At 38.4% G+C, this 13,231-nt stretch overlaps 1 pseudogene; it reads right to left on the minus strand.

Annotated features, from left to right (window-relative positions):
* Positions 1–8,635: 8,635 nt before the first annotated feature.
* On the minus strand, positions 8,636–9,163 carry LOC114082550 (protein cornichon homolog 4-like; annotated as a pseudogene).
* Between the last annotated feature and the right edge of the window lie 4,068 nt (positions 9,164–13,231).

A 13,231-nucleotide genomic window follows, 5' to 3' on the forward strand; every position in this document is an offset into this window, starting at 1 on the left:
CACAATGCCACCACCAATCCCTGCCCAAAGGGCAGACTCTCTGAGGCCTAGAGATGTCAGCAAAATCTTACAGAAAGAAAAAAACAAAATTATATTGAATCCCTACTAAGTATCAAGAACTGTGCTACATAAATTTTACTTATGGGTCTCATTATCACAACTGCAGAGATAAAGCCATGAGCCCTGCCATCTGGTAACATCAATCTAGTAACTTCCTAGAGGAAGAGAGGCTAGCTGTGCCAGGAGACTGCCTCCCACCACCACATCTCCAGCCCAGCCCAGCCCCTGCCCCAGGTAACTCAAGTGAGCAAGATCCTGAAAGGGACCTTGGACTCTCAGTTGCCTCAGTTACAGGGTCAGAAAGCTTATCTCACCCTGACCTGAGCATTCTCCCTCCCAAGGTGCACTTTGCCTTCCATTTGAGGAGGAGGGGGTGGAAGTGGTGACAAAGTGCAGGTCAGGGCTCCTTAAAGAAAACTGATAGAATCCTTGAACAGCACTGGTAGGGGACACCGAACCTCAGCACTGTCCTCTTCCAGCTCATCATGATCACCGTTCAGCTGCTTTGACAAGAAACACCATTCATTGAACTACAAATAATTTTTCTTGTATAAACATAAATTATCCTAATACTAATGAGGTTAATATGTACTTTCTTTTATGACATGTAATGAATACCTCTTATCTTTTTATCTTTTACCTATATTAAGTGCTTTCTAAATGGCTTCAGATAAATGCCTAAACCATAAAACAACAATGTAAAATGTTGTTAATGTAAAATGTATGAAATACTTTGGGATTCCAAAAATGTAACAGTTGATATAAAGTACTTAACTCACCCAATCCCCCACCTCCTTTATGTTCGTACTGGGGATTGATCTCATGCTAGGTAAGCCCTCTGCAAACCACATCCCTAGCCCTTTATAACCCCTTTTCTTAAGTATAGAGGACCATCTCTTTATTTTCACACTGCTAAGATGAGTTCACTGGATTATCTTCTACTGTAGGAAAAGGTTTAAAGAAATGTTTTCTGGCTACTTATTTCTAGAGAAAAAAAAGAAAAAGAAAAAAACATACAAGCTTCTCAGTTTTATTTCAGTTTTAAATTATCCCTCCAATCTTACCCAGCAAGAACCTGGCTGATGAGCTGACCTGTGACCTGGTAGCCCACTGAGCAGAGTCCCAGTGGCATGGCAGTGCAATCTCCTTCTTCTGAGTCTGCCCATCTGCCTCTCTGGTGGGGAGACCCCTCCCAGGTGAGACTGTCACCTCCAAAACTGAATATCCAACCAGAAGTGGCTGACAGATCTCCTTATGCCTCTCACTCTCTTAGTGGAGCCATGGCCTGGCCCAGCCTTACCCTGAATTCAGCTGCTGAGCCCTCCTGGCTGGGGCACCTGACCCACCTCCCTCTGCATGACCAATCCACCCCTGCCTCATCTGAAATTCCAGGGAGGTAAACTATCCTTCTCACTCAAGCCCTGAGATAGAAAAGGGTAAGGGAGTAAGGCCACAGGAAAAAAAAAAAAAAATATATATATATATATATATATATATATATATATATATATATACACACACACATTCCTATAGAAAATTGAGTGAATTTCATTAGACTAATAAAAAGCAGAAAATAAATAAAAATTTAAAAGGAAAGAGAGCATATGGAGAGTAAGCTGGCATAAAAAAGGAAGGAACAGGACTGAGGTATGGTTTAATGGTAGACCTCTAACCTAGCACATGTGAGGCACTGTGTTCAACCCTAAGCACAATATAAAAATAAATATAATAAAGGTATTGTGCCCTTTTACAACAAAAATATTTTATTGATTTTATTATGTTATAAATACACTACAGCAGTGGAATGCATTACAATTCTTTTTACACATATAGAGCACAGTTTTTTGTATCTCTATATATAAAGTATGTGCACGCCAATTTATGCATTTATACATGTACTTTGGTTTTTTATTACAATTCTGAATACACATATATACCACAATTTTTTCATATATCTGTTTGTATATACAGTATGTTGACACCCAATTCAAGTCTTCATACATGTACTTTGGATAATGATGTCCATCACATTCCACTCTTCTTGCTAATACCCTGCCCCCTCCTTTTCCCCTCCCACCCTTCTTCTCTATCTAGAATTAATCTAATCCTCCCATGTTCTCTCTCTCTACCCAACTCTGAGTCAACCCCCTTATATCAGAGACAACATTCAGCATTTGTTTTTGGGGGGCATTGGCTAACTTCACTTAGCATTATCTTCTCCAACGCCATCCATTTACCTGCAAATGCCATGATTTTGTTCTTTTTTAATGCTGAGTAAAATTCCATTGTGTATATATGCCACATTTTTTATCCATTCATACCCTGAAAGATATCTAGGTTGACTCCACAGTTCAACTATTGCGAATTGTGCTGCTATAAACATTGATGTGGCTGTGTTCCTGTAGTATGCTGTTTTTAAGTCCATTGGGTATAGACAGAGGAGAGGGATAGCTGAGTCAAATGGTGGTTCCATGTCCAGTTTTCCAAGAAATCGCCTTACTGCTTTCCATATTGGCTGCACCAATTTGCAGTTCCACCAGCAATGTATGAGTGTACCTTTTCCCCCACATCCTCGCCAACATTTATATTTGTTTGCATTCTTAATAACTGTCATTCTGACTGAAGTGAGATAAAATCTTGAAGTAGTTTTAATTTGCATTTCTCTAATTGCTAGAGATGTTGAACATTTTTTATATATTTGTTGATTCATTGCTTTTCTTCTTCTGAGAAGTGTCTGTTCTGTTCCTTAACCTATTTATTGATTGGTTTATTTGTTTTTTTGGTTTTTTGGGGGGTTTTTTGGTGTTAAGATTTTTGAGTTCTTTATATATCCTAGAGATTAGGGCTCTATCTGACCTATGTGTGGTAAAAATTTCTTCACAAATTGTAGACTCTCTATTCAACTCAATGATTGTTTATTTGCTAAGAAGAAGCTTTTACTTTGAGTCCATCCCATTTATTGATTCTTGATTTTAATTCTTGTGCTATAGGAATCTTATTAAGGAAGTTGGGACCTAATCCAACATGAGGGAGAATTGAGCCTTGATCCACTTTTACTTTTGTGCATGGTGAGAAATAGGGGTTTAATCCCAAGAGGCACACATTCTAATAGTCCCTAGGATGCTGCAAATCCTGTTCCTCTCCTGTCACAGAGACTCTTCCCCTGATGAAGAGCAAGGGCCTCTGCTCTCTAATAACCACAAAGAAATGCTTAGGCACACCATTCACTGAGGGTCATTTTACCTTGAACATTTTATCCTTCATTCCCATGATGATTTAGTACAATACCATGAGGTTGTTCTCACTGTCCTCATTTTGGAACTGAGAGATGGAGCCCCTACAATATGCAGAAACTATCCAAGGTCATAGGGTAACATGGAAAAACATTACAGGAACAGTTCTACCTCAAGGAAAAGACTAAATGTAAAAATATTGGGGGCATCAGCACTAGGGGTGTTCTTGGGATTTGAGGGACAGAAGAGGAGAAAAAGAGTTCATTAGCACTTCTGGAAACTGGAGATCAGTGCATTCATTCACCTTCAATGTTAAAAAGAAGAAAAAGCTGAGCACTGTGGCACACACCTGTAACCCACCAGCTCAGGAGGCTGAGACATGAGAATCACAAGTTGGAGGCCAGACTCAGCAATTTAGCAAGGATGTAACCAACTGAGCAAGACTCTTTCTCAAAATAAAAAATAAAAAGGGCTTGGAACGTGCCTCAGTGCTTAAGTACCCCTGGATTCAATCCCTACTTAAAAAAAATACAAGGAAATAGTTTATGGGACAGGAGAATAGAAAAAAACTATTTACTTATCCAAAGTTCCTAGGTAGGTAAAACTTATGTATGGTCAAAATAATCCTGGAAAATCCTTAAAACACACATCAAACATCCATAAGCTTTTTCAGTTTACAGTTAGTCTTCATTATTTGATTGATGTTCAAGTTTCCTCTAGAATATAAAATTCCTGGTGGAGTGCATGTGTTCCCAAAGCCTGGTATTACTGAGCCTGTCATATAATGGCTACATAATAAATATTTTTTTCAGTGACTATAACTGATGATGCTTTGGGGTGACTCAGCTCATCATGGTGGGAGCACATGCAGGAGAAAAACTTCTCATCTTGTGGGAAAAATAATGAAGGAGACAAAGAGAAATGTGTCCTAAAATCTTCATCAAGGGGACACCCACAATGACCTAAAGACCTCCTGCTAGGCCCCACCTCATAAAGGCTCCACCACCTCCCACTGGCACCATGCTGGGAGCCAAACCTTTAAGTGTGGGAATATTTAAGACTCAAACTATAGTAGTACGGTACTACTCCACTGTACTAAGACCAGAGAGATCCCACCCTGTTGTCCCCTGGTACCCCCAACCTGCAAGGGCACCTGAACTTAACGTAGCTTGTGTGAATATTCTGGGACACCAAATAAAACACAGACACACACTTTACCTTTAAATCAAGCTTCAGGACTGCTCCTTCACTCTCAGCCTCAAACTCCCCAAATGGGAGAGCAAGAAAAGTCACGAGAGGTTGGCAAGACACAGCAAGCATATTCGGAAGTGAGCTTTTGTTGGGAAGACCCTCGTTCTTAGAAAGTTCCATCCAAAAAAAGGTCAAGAGGGACAGAGTTACAAGGACAGGTGAGTGTAATTCAGCCCAAGAGGCTGCAGGACACATGTCTATGCCTGAAGACTCATCCCCAACCTCCAGGACTGGGGCAATGTCCAGGTCACTACAAGAGTGACTGTCAGAGCCTCTCCACTCACGAGAAGGAGAATGTGAATCATTCAGTGAGACAGCCTCCCACAATCCCCCAGAAAAATGACACACCAATTAATAGAGCAAGCAAAATCCCCACAATACATTCAACAATGAGTCCAGTCAGATCATCCTTTGTAACACTTGGTGTGGACGAGGGCAAAAGGCCAAAGTCCAGGTCAAAGGAACAATCTCCAGAATGAATAAGAATAAGTGGACCAGGGACTCAACTTTTTGCTGCCCTTGCTCGTTCAGAGGAAAATTAATAAAGGAACAGGTGGGCTGTGTGCCCTTGGTCATGGTGCTCAGCTCAAAGAAGCTTCAATAAAGTATCCTGTTGGGCCTGGAGGGGATGATGGACAAAGAGAATAGTCTTGGTCATAATAGGATTATTAGAGTATACCTCCAATCCCACCAGAAAGGCCATGTGGCTAGTCAATGTAGAACAGTAAAGGAAAGAATAAAGGACCCAGTGGAAGTGAAAGATTAATGAACTCCCTCAAAACCAATGATCAAACATCACCCAAGAGACTCTGATGTTTCTCCAGAGCTTTTTGTGGTAAGACACATAGGAGGTGTCAAAGAAGGAAAATAAAAGCCATTTGGGGAGGATGACATTTGAGAACAGAAACTAACTCTCCCAAACATCTGTTTGCCTTTCTGAGATTCCCTCTCCCTCTGGTAAAGAACTCTGCTTTCCATCAGATGTCCTCCTCACTGAGGCAGAGAGAGTCAGAAAGGTGAGTGGAAAAGGTGACAGACAAAAAGCAAAGGTTCATACAGAGAATGAGGCAAAGAAAACATTAGCCAATGACTTTGTGATGAAGTGGAAACTGGAAGGTACTCAGCTGTGGGGAAGACCAAGGTAAGGGAATGAGAGGGGGGTCCACGGTTATGAGATGAAAAGCTTTCAAGGATCTGAATTCCAGTCCTGTGGGGATGATCCAGAAAAGTCTCTTGCTCTTTTAATTCTTCTTGTCAATTCTGCAGGGAAAAATATTTAGGTATGTTGCAACTTATATGTCAATGTTTTGTATTTCCGAATTAATAAAAAGGTGTTTTGTATTGTATTTATCATATATAAAATACTTATCATATATATAATTTATTTATCATATATAATGTATATATCATATATATATATAAATAAAAAGGTGTTTTGTAATATATTTATCATATATATATATATATATATATATATATATATATATATATATATATTATCTTATATATGTAATCTCTCTCAAACCAACCACATGCATTCATTCAGACATTTTTCTTTCTCTTTCCTTTGGTTTTAATTAATGTAGTTCTATATCACATACTACACGCAAGAAATTTTTTAATAAAATCTTTTCTAATACAAAAATAGTAAATAAGTAAGAATCTGGTACAAGTAGAGAAATCAAAGAACTTATTTGATTAATTAATCAGTATTAGAATTGGTATTACTGAAGGCTGATTCACAGAGCATTTCAAGGATGCTTATTGTGCAACAAGAAATAAAATTTAAATTAAAGATGCTATGATCCAGCAATCCTACGACTGGTAACATATCCATGAAAAACAAATCAGAGGGTAAAGAGATATCTGCACTTCCATGTTCACTGCAGCTCTATTCACAATTGGCAAGATATGGAATCAACCTAGGTTTCAAGGATGGATGAGTAGATAAAGAAAAAAACACAAACACACACATACACATACATACAGGGAATATGTAATCTTCGTATTAGCCTATTAATGCTCCAGTATGATATTGAAAGGACATAAAACCCAACTCTTTAACCTTTTTATATTACAAATAACTTTTATTGACAATATAAAGAATGGATGTCATCAATAATATTGAAGTACTACTAAAATAGGAATAAACCATGACAAAAACAACCAGAGACTGAGTAGAACTGCTCAAACAAGAAACTGCATCAGACATTTTATGTGGACAGTGAAGTGGAGCTGGCCTGGGGGGTTATGTTCACAAACACACACTCTCTCTCTTTTTAAACCAAATTGCAGCAAGCTTATATTGTGTACACAAGAGACCTGATCAGAAACTGCCCCACACAAATGCAGGGACAGACAGCATCTGGCCCAAGATCAAGGAGGTTTTTATAACACAAAAGTTACAAAGGTGGGTGTCTTGGGAGCTCACAGCTGACAGGGTTCTGGCAAGACTAATATAAGAGCAGATAGCAGGTTAATGATCTATATGATTTAACATCTCAAGGTAGGGAGTGAGCTCAGAATCAAAAACCAAAGTTAATGAGGAGCAGCTGAGATTTCAGGGAGAGTTGTTATCTGGTCAGGGAGAGCCAGGCCTGGGTAAGTTCAAAGCATGGGCAAGAGTTCCAAGCAAGTTTAAAATATCAAAATGTGGTCAGGCCAAATAGAAATCTTAGTATTTTATAGTAAAACAGAAATCAACATTTCATGACCTGGATTTAAGATTGTGGATCCCAATCTTAAAATGGAATTAGGCTGGGTTCATCATATCCCTCTTGTCTTCTGTGTCCCTTTCAAATCTTTGATAGGATGGAGGATGGGCTCTAAATAAATTTCACTCCCTCACGGGACAGTCTCCAACTTTCCAGACTCACTCAAAATTGGCCTCCTTGATCTGACCTGACTCGAATTACCTATCTATACTGACCCCCTATCTAATTCTGGCTTCACTCCCCCTCTAATTTTAGAAACTCCTTCTTGCTGTAGGAAAAGGGGCAAAGACCACTCTGGCAAACTTGAGCTCAGAGGGGGCAATGTCAAGTGGGGCAAGTTGCTTTGGGGTTCCCTTTTAGAAGTCAGGTTGGATTCAAATATGTTTGAGGAAGAACAAGTTGTAAAGTCATCAGGGGTGGGTACTTCCTACAACTTTAGTTTGGGGAACACCAGCTTGATATAATGTTCTTTTAAACCTTCTTTGTTAAAGACTTGTATACCTCAGTGTAGATCCCAGCAGGGCCTCCAAATATGATACCACTGGTTACCAGTGACGAGTTCTGCTCCCTCACATGTTGAAGTTTGAACATTAGAGAAACACTCCAAGGCAAGCATATGAAGCAAGGTTGTTTAGAAAGAGGGAACATTGACTTCTCACAAAAGGGAGAATTGTGCCACAGCTGGTATCCTGGTATCCCCAAGTTCATGCACTCTTATGAAATCTGGGGTCTTTGCAGAACCTGGGCCTATACAGAAGATCCAAGAAGCTTTTTGGAGAAGGGATCTCTGATGCAAAACAAAGAGAGTAGGGTTTCAAGGATCTACACCATGGATTGGGATGTAATAAATGTAGCCAGAAAAAAATTCCTCACAACGAAATTAAAAATCTCAGAAAATCACTTTGCAATCTCAGAAAATCACTTTGCAACTTTCCAAGAGAAACTAATTGCAATATGTATACCTAGGTAACTTATAAATCCGAACAATGTTAACAAAGCTTTACATTAAGCACTCTCTCAGGAATTAGGCAGCTGGTCCACTAGTTAGAAAGATTACTTCTATTTTGTATGGGTAAAATCATATTATTTGCATACCATCCATTATGTTTCAAAGGAAGTGTGCCTGAACTCATTCAAATATAATGTAGTTCACAAAGGTACAGGTTAAAGAGAATAGAGTTCTGCTATATGAACCAGTAATATTTTTCGGTTATTTTTTAAATACTTTATATGGTAAAAATACAGCAAAAAATCTATCTTGTTCAAACACTAAAATATATATGATATGGTCACAGTTCCCAGGATGATGTAAGTAGTCCCTGGCTCCTTAACTGTTCAACGTAGTGTATCCTAAGTCCAAATTCAGCTTCTCTGGCTTCAGTTATTTATCACAGCTAAAATCATACTATAAAGATACATGAAGAAACAGAGCAAGTGCAAATCAAGCTTGATCATGGCTTCTTTCATATGTCACTTCAGTTGCCCTCAACTTTGTATTTCTGTTGAATCAGACACCCCCACGTTGCCACTTGGCACCACAATAAACCAATATATATTCAAAGTAGCAACAGGTAAGTTGAGAGAGAATCCAAACCAGTGCAGTGAAACAACTAATATACAGTGACATTGGTATGGCTAAGCAATTCTGGAATTACTCACCTACTTAATTCTGAATAAATAAGTGGGTAATTCCAAAATTAATTAATATGATTACATTAATTAATTCTGGAATTATCCACTTAATTAATTAATTAATGTGATTACATTAATTAGGCTAGATCCAACATGATGTAGCCTAATTAATGTAATCACATTCTAAATCAAATGATATAATTTGAAGCAGACTGAGAGGGAGATGAAGACACAACAATTGTGGAGTGAGGAGATGAACACTACTGCCTCCATCCTCCTCCTTCTCATTTCCTTCCTCTTGTGTTGCTGACACTCCTTTTATCAAACTGTCAAGTATTATATTTACATATAGAAAATACTTAAAATCCATAAAACATCAAGATATCTATATAACGTTATTGTTGGAGTTAATCATTTTAGTAAATTTATAAATGCCTCAATTACTCATTATCACATCTGTGAGTAATTCAGTACCCTCTTTTAAAGGGAACTAAGTTATTGTGATTTAGATGCTTCTACCAAAGTCCAGAAACCACATAAATCATTTGAACAAGGAAAACTAATATAGACTTATTCATGCCCGAGGCTCCAGTTTTTATCCCCAATACTGAAAAGAAAAATAAGTATAATAATTAACTAGTAAAAGGTGGTGAACCACTAAAAGAAGTAAAATAAGGCTCCAAAGAATGCAGAAATGGCATATATAGCGAGCAGATACTGCTTCTTGGGATGAGGCAGAGTAGCCACAAAAGGAAGAAATGTACAAGAGGGACCCATGAGACTGAGGAGCATAACTCATTGAGGAAGATGAACCATGGCCCACTGGAGGTTGAAAGGGATCTGTAATGCATCGACAAATCAGATGTAATTTCATAACATTCCCCCGACCATTTCTGATACCAGATATATGGGGTTTTCCACACCAAGTTATTCTCCAATTCTCTGCATATATCTGGGTGTCCTATAGTTGAATTAAGGAACTATCAGAGACCCCACAGTCTTACAAGTATGTACCCATGACTAGAGATGATAATCACAAGATGGCGCCTCAAGTTACCCACATGTTTCTGAAGTAGTTGTCACTGTAAGGAGGTCCAATGTAGTCTCTCCATTGGAAAAGTAAACCTCTACTAGACTTTCAGACCCTTGCCCATACCACAGAAAAGACATAAAGATGTGTTGGGCTTCAGCAAAGAGAGGATGAGCATCATTAGAAAGTGAAAAGTGAATAAAGGAACCCTCATAGAATAATGTGGGCAATCTCAAAAGCAAAAAGAGACACACCACCAGGGATTAAGGTCAGGTTTATTTTAATAGGGTACAAAGGTAGAATATATGATCCAAAGGGACAGAACATCCCTAGAGATTGGGATATATAAAGCAAGATGGTTTTCTATTAGGGAGTCTAGTCTGGAATGTAGTTTGCATCTGATGGATCAGGTGATTAATCCAATCAAATTTTAGCCTCTAGCTAGTAGTGTGTTTCTATTGAAATCTTGTTCTGCTTTGCTTCATTCCAGAACATTTATGGGGAACTGGAAAGTTATAAAGTAACTTATGGGATTGTTTGGTGCATTTTTATATTTTGGTCTCTTTCTGTCCCTTAAGCTTCTTTGTCCAGGTCAGGAGCAGTTCACAAATTATTGTTCCACATCCCAAAAGGCACATTTCTCCTTTAGAGAGTTTTTTTTTCCTTAGTATCCCTAAATTTCTACCTTATTCCCAAGGACGATCCTCCATTCCCAAGATTCATCTTCAGAATGGATGATTTTCTACAGCCCTTTTCTAGAAGGGATCATAAAACCAAGAGAAACAACTTTGTTTATTAGCCAATTTATTATAAAAGATCTTGGAAAGACACAGTGAATAGCCAGATGAACATGTGCATAGGGTGAGGCCCAAAATATCTGGAACACATGAGTATCTGTCCCATGGTGGAGTTTCAGAGGCACCACCCCAAAACACACATGGATGCATTGTTATTCATCAAGTCAGATGCTCCCTCAATGTTTGCATGGAGGTTTCACTGAGTCACTATGATTGATTAAATCACTGACTACTGGCAAATAATAAACTCAACCTTCAGCCCTATTTCCTCCTCTCTTTCAACTTTCTACTCATAAAATTTGTTACTTTGGCAATCTGCCCCCCTCCTGAGGTGACCCATGTTAATAAGATGACTTTCTAAAAGTTATCTTATTAACATAAACTCAGATGGCTGAAAGGGGCTGGTTATTAATAACAAGAGACTCTCCTTTCATCTGCATCAGGAAATTCCAAGAGTTTTAGGAGCTGTTTTCAGAGATCAGGGAGAGAAACCACTTTTCAGGGACCTAGAGTGAAGACTAAAATTATGGATAAAGATATCAATATACACATTTCCTACTATGTAACCAAAAGGTGAGCCTTCTGCACACTGCTGGAAGGTGATTCAAAAAGAAAAAAACAGCCCAGTTTGGTAACCCATGCCTGTGATCCCTGAGGCAGGAGTATCACAAGCTCAAAGCCAGTCTAAGCACCATAGCCAGGCTCTAAGCAATGCAACAAAACACTGTCTTAAAATAAAATTTAAAAAGGTTTGGTGGTGCTCGAGTTGTAGCTCAGTGCGGGAGCATTGTGAGGCACTGGCTTCAATTCTCAGCACCACATTAAAAAATAAACTAAATAAATTTATTGTGTCCAACCACAACTAAATAAAAATAGTTTTTAAAAAAGATTGGGGACATCACTCAGTGGTTAAGGAGCCTGAATTGAATCCCTGGTCCCCCAACCCACAGCCAAAAGAAAAAAGAAAAAAAAACAGAACTACCTTGCAATGAAGTGGCCCCTTCACTGCATTGTACAAAATATCTCACATTGTCTCAGTTGGCAAAAAAGTGTTTACAAGGTCCAGCTCCATTAACACAAAGAAAACCAACATAGAGCAGATTTGGAACAGAAATGCAATAAAATGATACTGGACTCTGTCCACACCTTTGACTTTATACTTTATGTATACATACATGTTATACCATTTTACAAATTTTGAACTTCCATAAAACAACAAATCCATCATGACAAAGCAACCTGACTAAGGAAGAAGTTCTTATCTACTCCCCAACATAAGGAAAAAGCACTCCCAATCACTGTACACTACACTACTATATGATCTCTTCAGATTCACTCAGTCTCATTGACTATACTATTACCTAAAAGATAACAATTTGTATAGAAAATCAAAATATAAGAAGAGAGAGGAAGCAAATGGTCAATACATACAGTTACACACATATACAACACAAGCAAAGAGAAAATATACAAAACTAATACATCCTTGTTTCTAGAAGTACTGTGTGTTATATGTACTCTCTTTCTTCCAAATCCCATTCTGTGTTTCCTCTCCCCAAGTCAGAAAACTAGTCACAAAAATCTGGTAGAGTGAACACACCTTTATTTTTGCAGGGTCTAATTCTCAATAGTCCTGTCTCTTCTTGTTTGCTGTGGTTTTCCATTAACCCTTAAGATCAGACTTGGAAGTACTAAGAGGAAATATACTAACTGGACCTATGCTCATGATCAAAGCTTTTTGAAATTCACTTTGCATCTGAAAATTCTCTTTTTCATTTATATTTACTCTAGTAATTCTTGCCTTTCCTCAGTTACAGTATTGACACAAAAGAGGAATGGAGGGAAAAATCAAAAGGTAGCAGGAAAGGTGGATATGATCAAAGTACATTATATGCATGTATGAAATTGTCACAATAAAACCTGACATTTTGTACAATGAATATGTACTAATAGCTTCTAAGGGGGATCCATTCCCTTATCCCTAATTCCCTGGATTAACATATCACAATATTCTCAATGGTACCAGAAAGTTACTGAGGCAAGGGAAAACAAATATGTTCCAATCATCCCAGAATAGAAAGCAAATACCATAGAAAGTTGGACCATTCTCTTAAAAATCCACCATTGTTTGGAGATTGGAACAGAAATATCTTCCAAAGGCTTATGTGTTAAAAGCTTGGTTCTGCTTGTGGCCCTTTTTGGAAGTGGTGGAAACTTTGGGTGGTGGGGACTAGGAAACAGGAAGGAAGTAGGTAAATGTAGCTGTGTAATTGAAGACTAGGTCTTGTCCCAGACCCTTATTTTTCCCTTCCTCCCTCTCTCTTTTTTCTCTCGCTACCCTCACTTTTAACTCCCTCCCTTCCCCTACCCTTTTCCTCTGTCTCCCTCTCTTGCTTTGTGTCTTCTATAAGATGAATCACTTGCTCCACCACATGTTACCAATCATTACATGACATTCTGCCTCAGAAACAATGAAGCTAGACAATTATGAACTGAAACCTCTAAAACTATAAG

This window comes from Marmota flaviventris, chromosome 6 (assembly GCF_047511675.1).
Source record: "Marmota flaviventris isolate mMarFla1 chromosome 6, mMarFla1.hap1, whole genome shotgun sequence".
NCBI lineage: Eukaryota > Metazoa > Chordata > Mammalia > Rodentia > Sciuridae > Marmota > Marmota flaviventris.